Source organism: Eleutherodactylus coqui, chromosome 5, assembly GCF_035609145.1.
Source record: "Eleutherodactylus coqui strain aEleCoq1 chromosome 5, aEleCoq1.hap1, whole genome shotgun sequence".
Classification (NCBI taxonomy): Eukaryota; Metazoa; Chordata; class Amphibia; order Anura; family Eleutherodactylidae; genus Eleutherodactylus; species Eleutherodactylus coqui.
Genome location: NC_089841.1, coordinates 34,407,368 through 34,428,180, shown reverse-complemented (window position 1 = coordinate 34,428,180; position 20,813 = coordinate 34,407,368). Strand labels below are relative to the sequence as shown.

At 45.4% G+C, this 20,813-nt stretch overlaps 1 pseudogene; it reads right to left on the bottom strand.

Moving 5' to 3' along the window:
- Nucleotides 1–3,805: 3,805 nt before the first annotated feature.
- Nucleotides 3,806–20,813, bottom strand: part of LOC136629225 (zinc finger protein 585A-like) — a 130,965-nt pseudogene continuing 113,957 nt past the window's right edge.

Genomic DNA, 20,813 nt, shown 5'->3' with positions numbered 1-20,813 from the left:
TAATCCTTGCCATTGCAGGAGTTGTTGAAATGGAATGAAACTTTCTCTGTGTGATGGTAACATTGATATAAGTGATTAAACTATCAGAGCAAAAGAAGAAGTTATTGTGGAAAACTGACTTGTAAGTAAACCTGGATTCATCGTTGAAGACAAGCAAGTTCCACTATATAGCAGTCCAGCTTCAATGTTCAAGACACCACTGCAAACGGAAGTGACAGTGGGTGACAAAGGCAGGACACATAAGGGGTGCCGTGAGACCAAATGTCCTGTCTGGCTCAGACAGACACAGCAGCCTGTAACAATGGTGTCACCTGTCTTTGGATGGCGGACAACGAAACAGTTGAAGCTGCTTTTGCTTGTCGGATGATTAGATGATCCTCTCTACTGGTGGACTGTTAAAGACATCCTCAGCCCAATTGCCTTCTGTGTGGGCCATCACTCATCCACTGGTCCCAACACCTTCTAAGAGTTGGGTCAGAGCGGCCCAAGTGGCTTACAACTTGTCGATATGACCATCCAACTCCTCACATTCCAATAATATCCCCCCTTTCAAACTCTGTTAACTGAGAAAAAAATCTTGGATTGCGTCCTAGACGTGTCTAGCGGTCTACAAGCTCTACACAAGTGGAAAAAGAGGTCTACTACACACAAGTAGCCTCTAATAGTTTTTTCTATAGGCCAAGGGTGGAACAACTTTTAGGACCTCAGATGGCAAGACCAATCATCTAATCATGCCACAACTCTAATCATTTGCATATCTGCCTGAGGGTGCCTTCACACTGACGAGGAAATTGCATGATTTCCCAGCACTGCGAGAAATTGCAAAATTATGAAGCCAATGGCTTCATAATGTCCATTATTTTTGCGATCTCCCCAAGGAGATTCCTTTAGCCCTGTTGGGATGGGAGGCTGTTTCCTTGTGGAAACGCCTCACATCCAGGGCTTCAAGGACTTCAAGAGCAATATTGGGGTGTCAATCACATCCAGATATCGCTCTCGCCAGTGTGCAGGACCCCTGAGATGTACCTGCATGCAGAGCGTAGCAGGAATAAGACAACTCCTTCTAGGGGCTGGATTGTTTTAACAAAGTCAAGGAGTCTTGTCATTTGCTGTTTATTTTCTTTTTTCCTCATAGGCTCCCTAACCCGAGTCTCCTAAATGCTTCTGTTCTTTCTTTCTCACTTAATAATTAGACCAAGCTTTCAGTTTGGCTTTTCATATCTTTTTTTATTTTTCTATACATATTGGCCTTTATTTGTACGTTAAATCATGGTGCACAAATTGAGCCTTTATTACACTTATTTCATAGTTTAAGAAAATTTAAAAAATTAAAAAAAAAAAAGTTTAATAGAAAAAAAAAAACCCACCACACATTGCTTTACTATGTAAAAAAGAACACAATTAAAATTGTAGCTTTTGTAAAACCCATAATATAAAATCAGCAGATTATTGATCATGTATGGTGAATGCAGTAAAATAATGCCAGAATAGCTGTTTTTGAATTTTTGCATTTTTCCCCTTAAATGGGCAAAATTGGCTTCTACTTCATTGTTGTTTTTTTTGCCTTCCTCTGGATCAAGGGGGAGGGGGGTTTAGAGAGGGAACAGGCTGAACTGGATGGGCATATGTCTTTTTTCGGTCTTACTCACTATGTTACTGAAAATAAATAAAATAAAAGAGGATCAAAAAGTTGTATGCATCCCAAAGCAGTGGCAAGAAAAATATTGCCGCATTACAAAAACAAGCTGCCACTCATCTCTAGCAATATAGAAATAGAAAAAAAGGATGAAGTAGAGCAACCCTTAGGTGGAACAGTTTGAAATGAGGAACTTTGGTAGGAGTAAGCTTGGTAGCAGAGATAGTATGGAGACTACTTATTTTTTATTCTTATGAAGGTGCAGCCTATCTACGAAACTATCCACCCATAAGGTGAACATATGGTATCGCAGGCAAAATAAAAGTTAAAAAACACTTTTCTGGAGTGGTGACTATGGCGCAACATTCAGACAAAGATAACGGTCATATCTATTTTTGTCAAAAGAAATATTAGTTTATTAATAAGGACTAGCTTGTGAATATGTTTCGAAGTATGTGAACCTCTTCCTCAGCACTTGCTGGGGATATACATCCATGACGGTGCATATTACAAAAAGTTCTTTCAGCGCTGAAATCTAATGGTTCTATTGAATTCTATGGTTTTACGTTTCAGGACATAAAAAAATCCATCTACTCCTTAGAATGTTTTAAAACTAGTGTAGAAGTGTGATACACGATGGCTTTTGAGCAAATTTTGTGCGATAATCGTTGTGTGTAAATGGGCCTTTGAGGTCCAACCACAGCATTTTATTTCAATTCCATTGTGCTCTGGACTCTGGACCATTGTAACACTTTAATTCTTTTCTTTTTTAGCTATTCTGATGTAGAAGTGCTGTATGTTTGGGATTATTGTCTTTTTAGATAAACCAGTTTCGCCCAAGGTTTAGCTTTTGGACAGATGGCCTCACATTTGACTATAGAATACTTTAGTATACAGAAGAGTTCCTGGTTGACTCAATGACTGCAAGGTGGCCAGGTTCTGTGGTTGCAAAAAGAACCCAAATAGTCACCCCTCCACTACCGAGCATGACAGTTGGTATCAGGCATTTGTGCTGATATGCTGTATTCAGTTTTTGCCAAACATGGCGTTGGGCATTATGACAAAGCATCTCTACTGTAGTCTCATCTTTCTAAAGGACATTGTTCCAGAAGACTCGTAGTTTGTTTAGATGCAAATTTGCAAACCTTAGCCATGCTGCCATGTTCTTTTTTAGAAAAAAGAGGCTTTCTCCTGGCAACAATTCAAAGTAAGCCTTACTTTCTAAATGCTATGTCATGAACTAGAAGATTTAGCATGCTGAGGCCTTCAGTGTCTGAGATGCAGCTTTTGGGTTTTTTGTAGTTTCTCTGTGCATCGCATGATCTGAGCTTCAGGTGAATTTTTTGGGATGTTCACTCCTGAGATGACTGTCAACTGTCTGTAATGTTTTCAACTTATGGATAATTTTTCTCACTGTAGAATGAAAGACTAACATTGTTTAGAAAAGGACTTACGACCCTTCCCAGATTGATGGTCAACAACAATTGCTTCTCTAAGATTATTGATATTGTATTTTCTCATTGGCATTGCGTAAACACACAGCTGAATGCTCCAGACCAGCAAACTGCCAAAATATCTGCTTTTACAGTAGTGGTGACATTTGCTGATGATCAATTAATCAAGAGCATTTGATTACCAGCACTTGGTTGCTACTTCCCCCCTTAATTCCCATGTAAGCAGTAGTGGTATACTTAAGTAAATAAAAACATGGTGTAATTTGTTATGTGTGGTTCATCTAGGGTTCTATTTACCTTCGAATGACCAGATTTTGCAAAATCATAGAATTCACAGAGAATGTTCTTAGGTTTTCTCATGGCTGTATATATTTGTAAATTTGCTATTTCTGTAAATTAAGTTATATATATAAAAAAATATTGCCATAAAAAAACTAAATTAATTCAGCAAAAAACAATCCCCCAAATGGCTATGCAGCAAAAAGAATTTCGTTAGGAACAAAGTTTCACTGTTATTTTTATACACATCATCATAATTTTGTGCTCTACGTTATTTACATTTTCTCTTGTATGACATAGTATGTCACAGTAGGTTCACATATTGCGGTGTTATAGCAGAATTCCACAAACAAGTACATTACTAGAAAAAAAAAAGTCAAACAAATGCCCAGAAAAATGACACAAGAACTGTGACATTTAAAAAAAAAATGCAGTACTTGTTAATTACACAAATTTTAAAAAAGGAAAATGTTTATTTTTTTGTGTGAGTTTTTAGATGGATAAGAAGTTGTGATTTCCAAGTAAAACATTTCTGACATTCTGAACATAAAAATGGTTTCTCGCCTGTGTGAATTCTCTGATGTTTAACAAAATCTGCTTTCAGAGCAAAACGTTTCCCACATTCTGAACATGAATACGGCTTCTCTCCTGTGTGACTTCTTTGATGACTAACAAGATATGATTTTAGAGTAAAACATTTCCCACATTCGGAACATGAAAATGGCTTCTCCCCTGTGTGACTTTTCTGATGTATTACCAGATTTGCTTTGTTAGTAAAACATTTGCCACAATCTGGACATGTATGTGGCTTCTCTCCTGTGTGAGTTCTCTGATGTACAAGAAGATGTTCTTTCTTATTAAACATTTTTCCACATTCCGAACATTAAAATGGCTTCTCTCCGGTGTGCATTCTCTGATGTATAGTAAGATGTGACTTCACAATAAAACATTGTCCACATTCTGAACATGAATGTGGTTTCTCTCCTGTGTGAGTTCTCTGATGTACAAGAAGATGTCCTTTCTTATTAAAACATTTTCCACATTCTGAACATGAAACTTGCTTCTCTCCTGTGTGACTTCTCTGATGGATAACAAGACTTGACTTAGCAGTAAAACATTTGCCACAATCTGAACATGAATGTGGTTTCTCTCCTGTGTGACTTCTCTGATGCATAACAAGACTTGATTTAGCTGTAAATCTTTTTAAACATTTTTAACATGAAAATGGCTTTTCCCCTGTGTGTCTTCTTAGGTGTTTAACAAGACTTGATTTATCAGTAAAACATTTGTCACAATGTGAACATGAATACGGTTTCTCTCCTGTGTGAGTTCTCTGATGTCTAAGAAGACTTGATTTATCACTAAAACATTTGCCACAATCTGAACATGAATACAGTTTCTCTCCTGTGTGGGTTCTCTGATGTTTTACAAGACTTGATTTATCACTAAAACATTTCCCACAATCTGAGCATGGAAATGGCTTCTCTCCTGTGTGAGTTCTTTGATGTAAAAGAAGATAACCTTTCTTATAGAAACATGTCCCACATTCTGAACATGAATGTGGTTTCTCTCCTGTGTGACTTCTCTGATGTACAAGAAGATGTCCTTTCTTATTAAAACATTTTCCACATTCTGAACATGAAACTTGCTTCTCTCCTGTGTGACTTCTCTGATGGATAACAAGACTTGACTTAGCAGTAAAACATTTGCCACAATCTGAACATGAATGTGGTTTCTCTCCTGTGTGACTTCTCTGATGCATAACAAGACTTGATTTAGCTGTAAATCTTTTTAAACATTTTTAACATGAAAATGGCTTCTCCCCTGTGTGTCTTCTTAGATGTTTAACAAGACTTGATTTATCACTAAAACATTTCCCACAATCTGAGCATGGAAATGGCTTCTCTCCTGTGTGAGTTCTTTGATGTAAAAGAAGATAACCTTTCTTATAGAAACATGTCCCACATTCTGAACATGAAAATGGCTTCTCTCCTGTGTGAATTTTCTGATGTATAACAAGATTTTCTTTGTTAGTAAAACATTTACCGCATTCTGAACATGAATACGGCTTCTCTCCTGTGTGACTTCTCTGATGTTTGATAAGACATCGTTTGTCATTAAAGCATTTCCCACATTCTGAACATGAAAATGGCTTCTCCCCTGTATGACTTCTCTGATGAGCAACAAGATTTGATTTGATAGAAAAACATTTTTTACATTCTGAACATGAAAAGGGCTTCTCCCCTGTGTGACTTCTCTGATGTCTAACAAGATTTTGTTTAATAGTAAAACTTTTCCCACAATCTGAACATAGAAAAGGCTTCTCTCCTGTGTGAGTTCTCTGATGTCGAAGAAGATATCCTTTTTTATGAAAACATTTCCCACATTCTGAACATGAAAATGGCTTCTCTCCTGTGTGAATTCTCAGATGTGCAACCAGATTTTGTTTACTAGTGAAACATTTCACACATTCTGGACATGAATATGACTTCTTCCCTGTATGAGCTCTTTGATGTTCTGCACTATTGTGACTATTCTGCTGCTTATCATTCTGTGATGAATCAAAAGATAGAACCTGTATAGGACAATTAGCTGATGGATCTTTGTTGTGAAGAACTGAGTGGGTATCTGGGATAATGGCATCTGCTTCAAAATCTGCAGATATCAGATGTCTCTCTGAGTTCACGATCCCGTCATCTGTTCAGAATAAAACTCATTTTACTATTTTTGATTTAACTCAAAAGTGATGTTGATATTTAGGAAAACATATATAAATTATAAGTCATGCAGCAAAATACAAGACACTGGTGGCAAAGCAGATCAAATCCAGGCCCTTACTGGCCCATCAGGGATTTGGTGAATCACCTGGTGTACCCCTAGTAGTGCTACTGCATGTCATACCTCTGCTTAGTTCTCTCTCTCCCTGCTGACAGTACAGTCTGAGGAGAGGAGGTATTCTCTAACAGCTTTGGCCATTTACATAGCAGGTTGACTAATTCCAGTGTTCTCCCTGCTTTCCTGCTGTGCTCATCCTGTGACTGCCTCGTTTATGTCCTGTATCCTTTTCTGCCCTGCAAATACAGCAGCCAGGCTTAGCTTGCCATCTGCTACAGCAAAAGGAAAAATGGGCATAGCAGCAATATTTCTAAGAGAAGCACAAGATGTTCTTTTTAGGTCAACTTCTCTGTATTATTTCAGAGCAGTACTCACATCGTGTTTCAGGGCCGTGGTGCCCCTTCCTCAGTATCTTCCTGGGAATACACTTATGTATAAATAGGTAATATAATATCAAATTGGGGGAAAGGGGTGGCGGTAATGGGAAGGGGTTTTGTTATTTCACACCATGACATGATAATCGCATTAAAATAACTTAATGTCCAAATAGAAATATTCTCAAGTCTGAGAAGCCCCATTGAAATCAGTGGAGGCATTTTACAGCATTTAGCGCAGCAGTAAACACTGTAAAAATAGGAGCACCTGTGTGTGTATGTGCGTTCACATCGATTCATCGCGCTCCAAACAAGGGAGATGTGCTGATCTATAAACTTAATACCCTTGTCCCAATGGGTCTGAGCGAAGCCCGTCATGTGGAGTCCTGTGCTAGCATCTATCTTACTTCATATATACACATATTTATTTATTATGCACGTATATATATATGGTGCCACCATAATCAAAAAAATGAAACGCCAACAATATCATAATTGCATCTTTTTTCCATTTCCCCCATTTAGATATTTAAAAAGTTGTTATAATGCATTATATTGTGCCATAACTGACAGGCACCAAATCTAAGCTGTCCATCAGGAAACAAGCCCTCATCTAAGCTGTCCATCAGGAAACAAGCCCTCATCTAAGCTGTCCATCAGGAAACAAGCCCCCATCTAAGCTGTCCATCAGGAAACAAGCCCTCATCTAAGCTGTCCATCAGGAAACAAGCCCTCATCTAAGCTGTCCATCAGGAAACAAGCCCCCATCTAAGCTGTCCATCAGGAAACAAGCCCTCATCTAAGCTGTCCATCAGGAAACAAGCCCTCATCTAAGCTGTCCATCAGGAAACAAGCCCTCATGTGGAGGTTCCCTCCGTCTTGCTGTAAGCTTCGCTGGAGTAAAATGGACCAACAGTTTCAAGAGACGAACGCCTCTTCATTAATCTGTCGCATCTTACTGCAGTCAACGTGAGACAAATTTCATTTCTGAAACCTTTTCATCTGTTCCGCCCCTGGAATTATTGACACTATAAAAATAATTTCGACCAGATTCTAGTGTAAAATATAGTAAAAATGTCAGTCTGCAGGAGGCCCCCCATCTCCTCTGAGTAACACTTAAAGGGGTTTTCTGACTCATCCTATCCTCGGTACCCAGTATGCAGCTAAATGGCACACACTGCCATGTTTTCCATACGTCGGTGGAAGTTATGTCACCGCTGCGGCCATTTAGATGCTGCCGCATTCCTGTCCCAAACATCTTGTATCATGGCTCAAAGAATGTGAGTGCTGAAGCAAGGAGTTCGGAAGGCGACTTTTGCCAGACTGCACAACTAGAAGCCGGTGCAGGGCCTTGACAGCTATTCAACTGCGTCCCTGGGGGAAAGTAAGTAGAGCTGAGTAAACTATGTTTTTTTGCAGACTGGGCCATATTTGTACTCTAACCGAACAAAGGAAATCTGCAGCCGGTGACCGAGGAGAATCTGTGACTCTTCTCTGCTGTATTTAGTGGTTACTACTCACCTGGGCGGTTACCTGCAGGAATCTCCTCTTTAAACTCCTGTTTGACTGTCACAATTGTCTCTGTATTATCGATATCTGTGAGATTTTTATGTCGATACAAAAGCTGTGAGACAAATATTGTAAAAGTCAGCAGATGGTTGGAGAAGTCGTGTGGAAGGTTTAAATGACAAGAAAAGATTATTAATCATCAAAGTACTACTAATCATCAAACAACCACTTGTGGTGCGACAGTGAGTGACATGCTCCGCCCCGATCATATGACTGTGACATCATCACAGGTCCTTCATCAAGTTACATGCTCCGCTCCTGATCACATGAAGGTGACATCATCACAGATCCTTCATGCCAGCCACGATTTTAGCTCAGCAAGCAGTTGAATCACTGGAGCATAAACTCCGCCCCGTATCACATGACTATGATGTCATTACAGGTCCTTCAATATTTTGACCAACTCCAACCATCATCATAGGTCCTTCAGTGAGTTACATGTGATAATGTAATTCACTATATTATATTATTAGTGGCGCATTGCACCACCAGAAACACTGGTACTATAAATAATACTAATAACTAGTCAAAATACTAACGACCACCTGTCTGTGAGTGACTGTGGGTGAGTGAGTTATATGTTTTTCCCCTAATCATATGACGGTGACATTGTCAAAGGTCCTCAAACAAAAAACTTGCGAAGCCTGACAGTAGCCATGTGCTTAGAGGACCTGTGATGATGTCACCATCATGTGATCAGTCACCTCGGCTCTGTGTCCTTGAGTGAGTTACATGTCCCACCCCTGATCACATGACGGTGACATCATCACAGGTCCTTCATCCCTGTGCAGATTACGGGTGGAGTATATACCCTACAAACCTTTGCAGCCTCAGTTGCTATGGAATACTAACGACCACCTGTCTGTAAGTGAGTTACATGTGAAGATGCCACCTTCATGGAATCAGTCACCAAGGCTCTGAGCTCCTCCTCTGATTACATGATGGTGATGTCATCACAGGTCCTTCACTTTACCAAAAACATGGAGAGCTAGAGTGATCACTGGGCTTATTTAGCACTCTATCCATATTGGATACTAAGATTATCTTAACTAGTTATTTATTACACAAATGCTAGCCTTAGATAATCTTAGTATCCAATATGGATAGAGTGCTAAATAAGCCCAGTGATCACTGTAATATACCACAATCATTATGCAACACTCAATGATATTCTGACCATCTTAGGCCAAAGCTTGTGGCTCACCTGAACTCTCCATGCAATTTTTGATCACATAAGTTTCTTGAGCACAAAAAGTTGTCTCATTCCAAAAATGATTTACCTTCTCATGATTTCTAAACTAATTATACATCCATGCAAACCTTACACTTATTTTATTATTTGACCTCCGCGAGTGCATAGGACTTTCAGAGACATTGATATTTTCCCATCTAGAAGGTCTGGGAACAAAATGAAAAACATTGAATCTTGTAGAGCAAAAAATTCTCTTCCAAATAGAACAAAAATGAAAAAAAAAATGGAGTACATTCCGATTTTCGCCTTTGAAAAAGGGAAAAATTAGCAAAAAAGTGTTTTTTGCCATTTTTGACTCATTGTATCTTAAGAGCTATGCATCCTTTTGGGTCCATAATGTGAATAATGAGAAACATTTCTATGGAGTACACATTGATGAATTCATAGCTGATAGAGATGAGCGAGCACCAAAATGCTCGGGTGCTCGTTACTTGGGTCGAAATTTTCGCGATGCTCGAGGGTTCGTTTCGAATAACGAACCCCATTGAAGTCAATCAGCGACCCGAGCATTTTTGTATATTGCCGATGCTCGCTAAGGTTTCCATTTGTGAAAATCTGGGCAATTCAAGAAAGTGATGGGAACGACACAGCAACGGATAGGGCAGGCGAGGGGCTACATGTTGGGCTGCATCTCAAGTTCCCAGGTCCCACTATTAAGCCACAATAGCGGCAAGAGTGCCCCCCCCTCCCAACAATTTTTACTTCTGAAAAGCCCAGATTAGCAATGCATACCTTAGCTAAGCACCACACTACCTCCAACAAAGCACAATCACTGCCTGCATGACACTCCGCTGCCACTTCTCCTGGGTTACATGCTGCCCAACCCCCCCCCCCCCCCCGCACGACCCAGTGTCCACAGCACACACCAAAGTGTCCCTGCGCAGCCTTCAGCTGCCCTCATGCCACGCCACACTCATGTCTATTTATAAGTGTGTCTACCATGAGGAGGAACCGCAGGCACACACTGCAGAGGGTTGGCACGGCTATGCAGCGACCCTCTTTAAAAGGGGCAGGACGATAGCCCACAATGCTGTACAGAAGCAATGAGAAATAGAATCCTGTGCCACCGCCATCAGGAGCTGCACACGTGGGCATAGCAATGGGGAACCTATGTGCCACACACTATTCATTCTGTCAAGGTGTCTGCATGCCCCAGTCAGACCGCGGTTTTTTATAAATAGTCACAGGCAGGTACAACTCCGCAATGGGAATTCCGTGTGCACCCACAGCATGGGTGGCTCCCTGGAACCCACCCGCTGTACATAAATGTATCCCATCGCAGTGCCCTGGACAGCAGAGCTAACGTCAGATTAAATGCAGGTGGGCTTCGGCCCACACTGCATGCCCCAACGTGACCGGGCTTTTTAATTCATAGACACAGGCAGGTACAACTCCCTATTGTGAAGTCCCTGTGGACCGACAGCATGGGTGGGTGCCAGGAAGCCACCGGCGGTACATAAATATATCCCATTTCATTGCCCATCACAGCTGAGGTAATGTGATGTTTAATGCAGCTGGGCTTCGGCCCACACTGCATGCCCCAGTCTGACTGGGCTTCTTTAGAAGTGGACACATGTAGTTACAACTCCGTGTGGACCGACAGCATGGGTGGCTCCCTGGAACCCACCGGCGGTACATAAGTATATCCCATTGCATTGCCCATCACAGCTGAGGTAATGTGATGTTTAATGCAGGTGGGCTTCGGCCCACACTGCATGCCCCAGTCTGACTGGGCTTCTTTAGAAGTGGACACATGTAGTTACAACTCCGTGTGGACCCACAGCATGGGTGGCTCCCTGGAACCCACCGGCGGTACCTAAATATATCCCATTACATGGCCCATCACAGCTGAGGTAATGTGTTTAATGCAGGTGGGCTTCGGCCCACACTGCATGCCCCAGTCTGACTGGGCTTCTTTAGAAGTGGACACATGTAGTTACAACTCCGTGTGGACCCACAGCATGGGTGGGTGCCAGGAAGCCACCGGCGGTACATAAATATATCCCATTGCATTGCCCATCACAGCTGAGGTAATGTGATGTTTAATGCAGGTGGGCTTCGGCCCACACTGCATGCCCCAGTCTGACTGGGCTTCTTTAGAAGTGGACACATGTAGTTACAACTCCGTGTGGACCCACAGCATGGGTGGCTCCCTGGAACCCACCGGCGATACATAAATATATCCCATTGCATGGCCCATCACAGCTGAGGTAATGTGTTTAATGCAGGTGGGCTTCGGCCCACACTGCATGCCCCAGTCTGACTGGGCTTCTTTAGAAGTGGACACATGTAGTTACAACTCCGTGTGGACCCACAGCATGGGTGGGTGCCAGGAAGCCACCGGCGGTACATAAATATATCCCATTGCATTGCCCATCACAGCTGAGGTAATGTGATGTTTAATGCAGGTGGGCTTCGGCCCACACTGCATGCCCCAGTCTGACTGGGCTTCTTTAGAAGTGGACACATGTAGTTACAACTCCGTGTGGACCCACAGCATGGGTGGGTGCCAGGAAGCCACCGGCGGTATATAAATATATCCCATTGCAGTGCCCATCACAGCTGAGGTAACGTCAGCTGTAATGCAGGTGGGCAAAAAATTAATTGGATTACACTGTAGGCGAGGGCCCAAAAAAATTGGTGTACCAACAGTACTAATGTACCTCACAAAAATTGCCCATGCCCAACCAAGAGGGCAGGTGAAACCCATTAATCACTTTGGTTAATGTGGCTTAATTGGTAACTAGGCCTGGAGGCAGCCCAGTTTAAATAAAAATTGGTTCAAGTTAAAGTTCCAACGCTTTAATGAGCATTGAAACGTATAAAAATTGTTTAGAAAAATTACTGAGCCTTGTGGCCCTAAGAAAAATTGCCAGTTCGGCGTGATTACGTGAGGTTTCAGGAGGAGGAGCAGGAGGAGGAGGAGGAATATTAGACACAGATTGATGAAGCAAAAATGTCCCCGTTTTTGATGGTGATAGAGAACGATGCTTCCATCAGCGGGTGCAGCCTACGTATTGCTTAGGTATCGCTGCTGTCCGCTGGTGGAGAAGAGAAGTCTGGGGAAATCCAGGCTTTGTTCATCTTGATGAGTGTAAGCCTGTCGGCACTGTTGGTTGACAGGCGGGTACGCTTATCTGTGATGATTCTCCCAGCTGCACTAAACACCCTCTCTGACAAGACGTTAGCCGCAGGACAAGCAAGCACCTCCAGGGCATACAGCGCGAGTTCAGGCCACGTGTCCAGCTTCGACACCCAGTAGTTGTAGGTGGCAGAGGCGTCACGGAGGACGGTCGTGCGATCGGCTACGTACTCCCTCACCATCCTTTTACAGTGCTCCCGCCGACTCAGCCTTGACTGGGGAGCGGTGACACAGTCTTGCTGGGGAGCCAGAAAGCTGGCAAAGGCCTTAGAGAGTGTTCCCCTGCCTGTGCTGTACATGCTGCCTGATCTCCGCGCCTCCCCTGCTACCTGGCCCTCGGAACTGCGCCTTCTGCCACTAGCACTGTCGGATGGGAATTTTACCATCAACTTGTCCTCCAGGGTCCTGTGGTATAGCATCACTCTCGAACCCCTTTCCTCTTCGGGTATCAGAGTGGAAATGTTCTCCTTATACCGTGGGTTGAGCAATGTGTACACCCAGTAATCCGTAGTGGCCAGAATGCGTGTAACGCGAGGGTCACGAGAAAGGCATCCTAACATGAAGTCCGCCATGTGTGCCAGAGTACCTGTACGCAACACATGGCTGTCCTCACTAGGAAGATCACTTTCAGGATCCTCCTCCTTCTCCTCCTCAGGCCATACACGCTGAAAGGATGACATGCAAGCAGCATGGGTACCCTCAGCAGTGGGCCAAGCTGTCTCTTCCCCCTCCTCCTCATGCTCCTCCTCCTCCTCCTCAACGCGCTGAGATATAGACAGGAGGGTGCTCTGACTATTCAGCGACATACTGTCTTCCCCCGGCTCTGTTTCCGAGCGCAAAGCGTCTGCCTTTATGCTTTGCAGGGAACTTCTCAAGAGGCATAGCAGAGGAATGGTGACGCTAATGATTGCAGCATCGCCGCTCACCATCTGGGTAGACTCCTCAAAGTTTCCAAGGACCTGGCAGATGTCTGCCAACCAGGCCCACTCTTCTGTAAAGAATTGAGGAGGCTGACTCCCACTGCGCCGCCCATGTTGGAGTTGGTATTCCACTATAGCTCTACGCTGCTCATAGAGCCTGGCCAACATGTGGAGCGTAGAGTTCCACCGTGTGGGCACGTCGCACAGCAGTTGGTGCACTGGCAGATGAAACCGATGTTGCAGGGTGCGCAGGGTGGCAGCGTCCGTGTGGGACTTGCGGAAATGTGCGCAGAGCCGGCGCACCTTTCCGAGCAGGTCTGACAAGCGTGGGTAGCTTTTCAGAAAGCGCTGAACCACTAAATTAAAGACGTGGGCCAGGCATGGCACGTGCGTGAGGCTGCCGAGCTGCAGAGCCGCCACCAGGTTACGGCCGTTGTCACACACGACCATGCCCGGTTGGAGGCTCAGCGGCGCAAGCCAGCGGTCGGTCTGCTCTGTCAGACCCTGCAGCAGTTCGTGGGCCGTGGGCTTCTTATCTCCTAAGCTGAGTAGTTTCAGCACGGCCTGCTGACGCTTGCCCACCGCTGTGCTGCCACGTCGCGCGACACCGACTGCTGCCGATGTGCTGCTGCTGACACATCTTGATTGCGAGACAGAGGTTGCGGAGGAGGAGGGTGGTTTAGTGGAGGAAGCATACACCGCCGCAGATACCACCACCGAGCTGGGGCCCGCAATTCTGGGGGTGGGTAGGACGTGAGCGGTCCCAGGCTCTGACTCTATCCTAGCCTCCACTAAATTCACCCAATGTGCCATCAGGGAGATATAGTGGCCCTGCCTGCCTGTGCTTGTCCACGTGTCCGTTGTTAAGTGGACCTTGGCAGTAACCGCGTTGGTGAGGGCGCGTACAATGTTGCGGGAGACGTGGTCGTGCAGGGCTGGGACGGCACATCGGGAAAAGTAGTGGCGACTGGGAACTGAGTAGCGCGGGGCCGCCGCCGCCATCATACTTTTGAAAGCCTCCGTTTCCACAAGCCTATATGGCAGCATCTCCAGGCTTATCAATTTGGCTATGTGCACGTTTAACGCTTGAGCGTGCGGGTGCGTGGCGGCGTACTTGCGCTTGCGCTCCAACACTTGCGCTAGCGACGGCTGGACGGTGCGCTGAGAGACATTGGTGGATGGGGCCGAGGACAGCGGAGGTGAGGGTGTGGGTGCAGGCCAGGAGACGGTAGTGCCTGTGTCCTGAGAGGGGGGTTGGATCTCAGTGGCAGGTTGGGGCACAGGGGGAGAGGCAGCGGTGCAAACCGGAGGCGGTGAACGGCCTTCGTCCCACCTTGTGGGGTGCTTGGCCATCATATGTCTGCGCATACTGGTGGTGGTGGCTCCCCGGCTGATCTTGGCACGACACAGGTTGCACACCACTGTTCGTCGGTCGTCTGCACAGTTGGTGGATTATTCGGTCTGGCCCTGCCTCTACCCCTGGCCACCGCACTGCCTCTTCCAACCTGCCCTGCTGCTGCCCTTGCCTCCCCCTCTGAAGACCTGTCCTCAGTAGGCGTAGCAAACCAGGTGGGGTCAGTCACCTCATCGTCCTGCTGCTCTTCCTCCGAATCCTCTGTGCGCTCCTCCCTCGGACTTACTACCCTTACTACTACCTCACTGATAGACAACTGTGTCTCATCGTCATCGTCCTCCTCACCCACTGAAAGGTCTTGAGACAGTTGCCGGAAGTCCCCAGCCTCATCCCCCGGACCCCGGGAACTTTCAAAAGGTTGGGCATCGGTCACAACAAACTCCTCCAGTGGGAGAGGATTCGGAACCATTGCTGCCCATTCTGGGCAGGGGCCCGAGAACAGTTCCTGGGAGTCTGCCTGCTCCTCAGAATGTGTCATTTTCATGGAGTGAGGAGGCTGGGAGGAAGGAGGAGCAGCAGCCAGAGGATTCAGAGTTGCAGCAGTGGACGACGCAGAACTCTGGGTGGTCGATAGATTGCTGGATGCACTTTGTGCCATCCACAACAGGACCTGCTCACACTGCTCATTTTCTAATAAAGGTCTACCGCGTGGACCCATTAATTGTGAGATGAATGTGGGGACGCCAGAAGCGTGCCTCTCTCCTAATCCCGCAGCAGTCGGCTGCGATACACCTGGATCAGGAGCTCGGCCTGTGCCCACACCGACTTGGGCCTCCACGTCCTCGCCCGCGTCCACGTCCTCTAGGCCTACCCCTACCCCTCAGCATGGTGTATTAGCAGTAGTGCAGAAACAGAACGCTGTAATTAAATGTGCCGCTTATTGGCCTGTGGTTGGAGACTGACTTCGCTTACTGCACGCACAGCAGAGCCAAGAAATAATTTTGCGCAAGCCTGCTGTAACACTTAGCTGGCTGCGTTTGAATTAGGACAACTACCCCCAGCACAGACCCAGTACACTGAGGACGGTCACAGGCAGCCCAAATAGATTTTTTTCCCCAAATGTTTTTGGAAAGGCCCACTGCCTATATTCAATAAATATGTCTTCTCTCTCTGCGTCACCACTACTGGCCCTGGAGTATGTAAAATAACTGCAGACTGTTGCACTGTGGACTGTAATACAGCGCTGATGTAACAGCCAACACAGAGCCAGGAAATAATTTAGCGCAAGCCTGCTGTAACACTTAGCTGGCTGCGTATAAATTTGGACAACTACCCTCACCAGAGACCCAGTACACTGAGGGCGGTCACAAGCAGCCTAAATAGAATTTTTTTCCCAAAAGTTTTCGGAAAGGCCCACTGCCTATATTCAAGAAATATGTCTTCTGTCCCTGCCTCAGCAGCACTACTGGCCCTGGAGTATGTAAAATAACTGCAGAGTGTTGCACTGTGGACTGTAATACAGCGCTGATGTAACAGCCAACACAGAGCCAGGAAATAATTTAGCGCAAGCCTGCTGTAACACTTAGCTGGCTGCGTATGAATTTGGACAACTACCCTCAGCAGAGACCCAGTACACTGAGGACGGTCACAGGCAGCCCTAATAGAATTTTTTTCCCAAAAGTTTTTGGAAAGGCCCACTGCCTATATTCAAGAAATATGTCTTCTGTCCCTGCCTCACCACCACTACTGGCCCTGGACTATGTATAATTACTGCAGGGCGCAATGCTCTGCACGGCCCATATACAAAAAAAAAAAAAAGTGCAACACTACAAAAAGCAGCCTCCACACTACTGCACACGGTTAGATGTGGCCCTAAGAAGGACCGTTGGGGTTCTTCAAGCCTAAAATACTCCTAACACTCTCCCTACAGCAGCTCCGGCACCAGCAGTACTGTCCCTGATCTCTGTCAGAACGCATCTGTGGCGAGCCGCGGGAGGGGCCGATTTATATACTCGGGTGACACCTGATCTCGCCAGCCACTCACTGCAGGGGGGTGGTATAGGGCTTGAACGTCGCAGGGGGAAGTTGTAATGCCTTCCCTGTCTTTCTATTGGCCAGAAAAGCGCGCTAACGTCTCAGAGATGAAACTGAAAGTCACTCGAACATCGCGTGGTGCTCGTTTCGAATAACGAGCATCTCGAACATGCTAATACTCGAACGAGCATCAAGCTCGGACGAGTACGTTCGCTCATCTCTAATAGCTGAGTTGGATCGCATTGATTATGAGTTATTACTGCTTAAAATATGAGTTTTGTTTTGCGCGATAGAATTTTTCAGCTACTTTGACATGCAATGGTGGCAGAATGATGATAAGAGTGGCAGTCTGAGTAGCTTAGCTGGATTCAGCACCAAAAGTTCTCCTAGTGTGTGAAGTTTCATTGCTCTAGAGTCATTGGAACTGGCTTGGCAATGGATTGAAATCGCCACTTTTTTCAGGTTGCGCGCTGTAATCACATGACAACCCCCTAGATTAAGACCTGTAGCTCGTGAACCAAAGCACTTTGAAGCCTAATATTCTGGCTATCTTAGTTTAGGGTCAGGGTCTATCTTTGTGCAAAGTTTCATTGAAATCTGAGATGGTCGACCAGGAGCGTTGGTTGAACTGACACGGAATGACCCAGCAGATAGATATAAATCCAACCTGTTGGCTCCTTATTCCCACCAGCAGAAAACTGGGAGAAGATCCAGACAACATGTAATGTCTCTGGTCAGCGGTAATCCTGCCATCTCCACCGGCCTCAGCACACAAGTAGAAGACATCTAATAAGACTGAAGACAAGGGCTTCACAGCCTTCTACAGATCAGAGGGATATCTCCATCTACCTGGTGGTCCTGTGGAAGAAGAGAACGGGGACATCTCTCTGGTGGGCTTCTCTTACTGGATGGAACTGCAGGAAACACAGACAGACACTGAAGTCATTCTTTACATACAGATAATAAAGTCCCCGTGTATTGAGTCCTGTCTATTACCTGGTGATGGGAGCGGCTGGCGGGTCTCCATCATGGCCTCCTTGTACAGATCCTTGTGTCCTTCTAAATACTCCCACTCCTCCATGGAGAAATAGACAGCGACATCCTGACACCTTATAGGAACCTGACAACACAATATACAGTCATCACCCAGAAGCCTCCAGTGCTGTTACTGTACAATGTCCCAGCATTCCCTGCAGCATCACCTCTCCAGTCAGCAGCTCAATCATCTTGTTGGCAAGTTCTAGAATCTTCTGTACATTGAAGTTCTCATGTATCAGGTGGTGAGGTGGGAGCTCTGTGATTGGGTGCAGAGGTCTCCCCCATCCATCATACACAGGGGTCTGACAGCCATTACTAGAGGTCTTCTTCACTACCGTATAATCCTGTATATGGGGAGACAGTAATAAATATCACTACAGACATTTCCAGAGTCCATCACCTCTCCAGTGACATCATCTGTTATTACCATAGATAAGAATAATGTAATGTGACATCATCAGAATCTCTCACCTCTCCAGTGACATCATCTGTTATTACCATAGGGAAGAATGATGTAATGTGACATCATCAGAATCTCTCACCTCCCCAGTGACATCATCTTTTATTACCATAGGGAAGAATGATGTAATATGACATCATCAGAATCTCTCACCTCTCCAGTAAGCTGAAAGATGATCTCTAGGGTGAGATTTAATACACTTTCCGCCATCTTGTTCCTGTCCTTCTCCATCCTTGATGGGTTTATCAGGGAAATTCTCTTATGCAGTAAAGGACAACAGAGGATCCTATACTGCGGGGATCTGAGTGGAAGAAAGATGATCCAATATAAAAACCACAGAAATCCAAAGTACAAAATACATTTACTGGAGAGAATAAGTGGAACCATTGGAGGAGCCAGTAACACAGAGACAGCAGATCAACCATGTAGCAAACTCTTTATCTCACTCTTGTAACAAGGCCAGATTATTTTATGTGCTGATACATATGACCGGTGCTGACCAATCCCTGGCCTCAGAATACTGGCATGAAAGTTTCGAGATTGGTATCCCTTCTTCCTCCTCCTGTGACAACGTCATTATCCCTGAGACCGTGTAGCGTCTGTTCCAGCAGGCAGACAACAGGGATGGTCATGCTGATCTCTGCATCATCACAACCCAACGGTCTGGTCATTTCCACAAAATCGGGCTTAAACAGCGCAGATGTCTTTGATCTGCAGCCACTCCACAGGCGTCAAGTGACCGACCTTCATACAGCGCCTGCTAACCGCACACAGCAGCCGGTACTCCGTGATCGCTCTCTGCTGCTGGCTTAGCCTCTACAACACATATAACATGGAATCACACCGTGTAAGCATATCACAGATGAGGCGGTTTGGTGGTGGCCTGACAGTCGCTTCATGAAACAAGGGCTTCATGCCCCCCTCCAGGACATTGTCCCAGTGTGTTGTTAGGGATATGTGATGCCCCTGGCCATGCTTGCTGTACCCCATATCTGTGGTCAGGTGCCCCCTAACACTGACAATGTATCCTTGGCATTACAGAATGCCATCACTCAGATAGAGGTCCAGGGCAAGGAATTGGCAGCTGGGCATCTGGTCCTGTGGGTTATCACGGAGCATCACTTTGCAGAAGGCATCTGTGTTCACGGCCTGACGGGGAGCATTTCCATCACCAGCAGCTGTGCAATGCTTGATTCAGGCTTGGGATTGGTTGGGGTAGTACTTTTTACACTCTCATATTTATGTCTATTCCTGTATAGGAACATGTACAAAAAAAGGGGGAAAAAGTTGTTATTAAGTCAGACCAATTGGATTATCTGCCCCAGAAAAAGCACGTTTTCCAAGAAGGCCGACCATTAAAACGTAACCTTTATTGTAACAATTACAACTGGGCAATTCATTGTATTTACTATAAAAGTAAAGAGGGGTCAGACGATCCCTACTCTGATCCTATGATTGATCCCTTCCTAGCAAAAATAGGATAGCTGCCCTGATGAGGGCGATCCCAACAGGAACCACTAAGGTGAATTTCACACAGGCGAGTGCAGTATTGGGCTGTGAATCACGGCCTGATATCACGCTCACCAACGCACGATGTCCCCGCAGACATTTTTGTGTTAAAACCGCCTCGCACCATTTCAAGGAAGTTTTCAATTGGTAAACCTCGCGTCGCACTTGCATGCACCTCGCAAGCTGTGTGATGCTGTGGCGACCCATTAAAAACAATTGGCGATGTGAGGGAATCTGAACGCCCAAGGGTAGGACATGCAGTGATACAATGCGGCTAAAAAAAAAATTGCACATGTGTATGACCTGTAAGGCACATGTGTACAGTGGTGTAGGGGGTCAATCATAGCATACAGGGGTCCCTGAACACAAAAGAAGGCCCACATAACAACATCCTAAACTTTGCAGGGACAAATTCCTCCAGGTAAACAACACTCAAGCACGGAGCTGCTCCAAGGAACAGCTGTAGAGCTTCCAAAAATGTCTTTATGCAAGACAACAGGTATGGACTAATTCTGCTAAGTGAACACAACACTCAAGCACGGGCCTTCTAAAAGGATCAGTACTGCTGTTACATGTGCTTTTAGCCTTTAACGCCACAAGGCGTAAATTGTACATCCTGGCAGCGAGGTACTTAACGCAACCGGATGTACACCTATGCCCGGGGAATATCGCAAGATCAGAAGAGATCCTGCGCCATCTGGCAGCTGTTATCGACCCCAGCTGTTAGCCACGATCTATGTAGATCGCGACATGTAAAGGGTTCACAGAGGGAGCGCGCTTCCTCTGTGACATCATTGGACACCCGCGATATAATAAATAGTGGCATGTAAGTGGTTAACAGCGAGGGCCAACAGATTGCCATGGCAACAGTATGCCAGATACAGACGTCCTGCTTTGCCATTGCCTAGAATCGCTATTACAAGCTATAAGACAAGAAGTCTTGCAGTGATTTAGCAT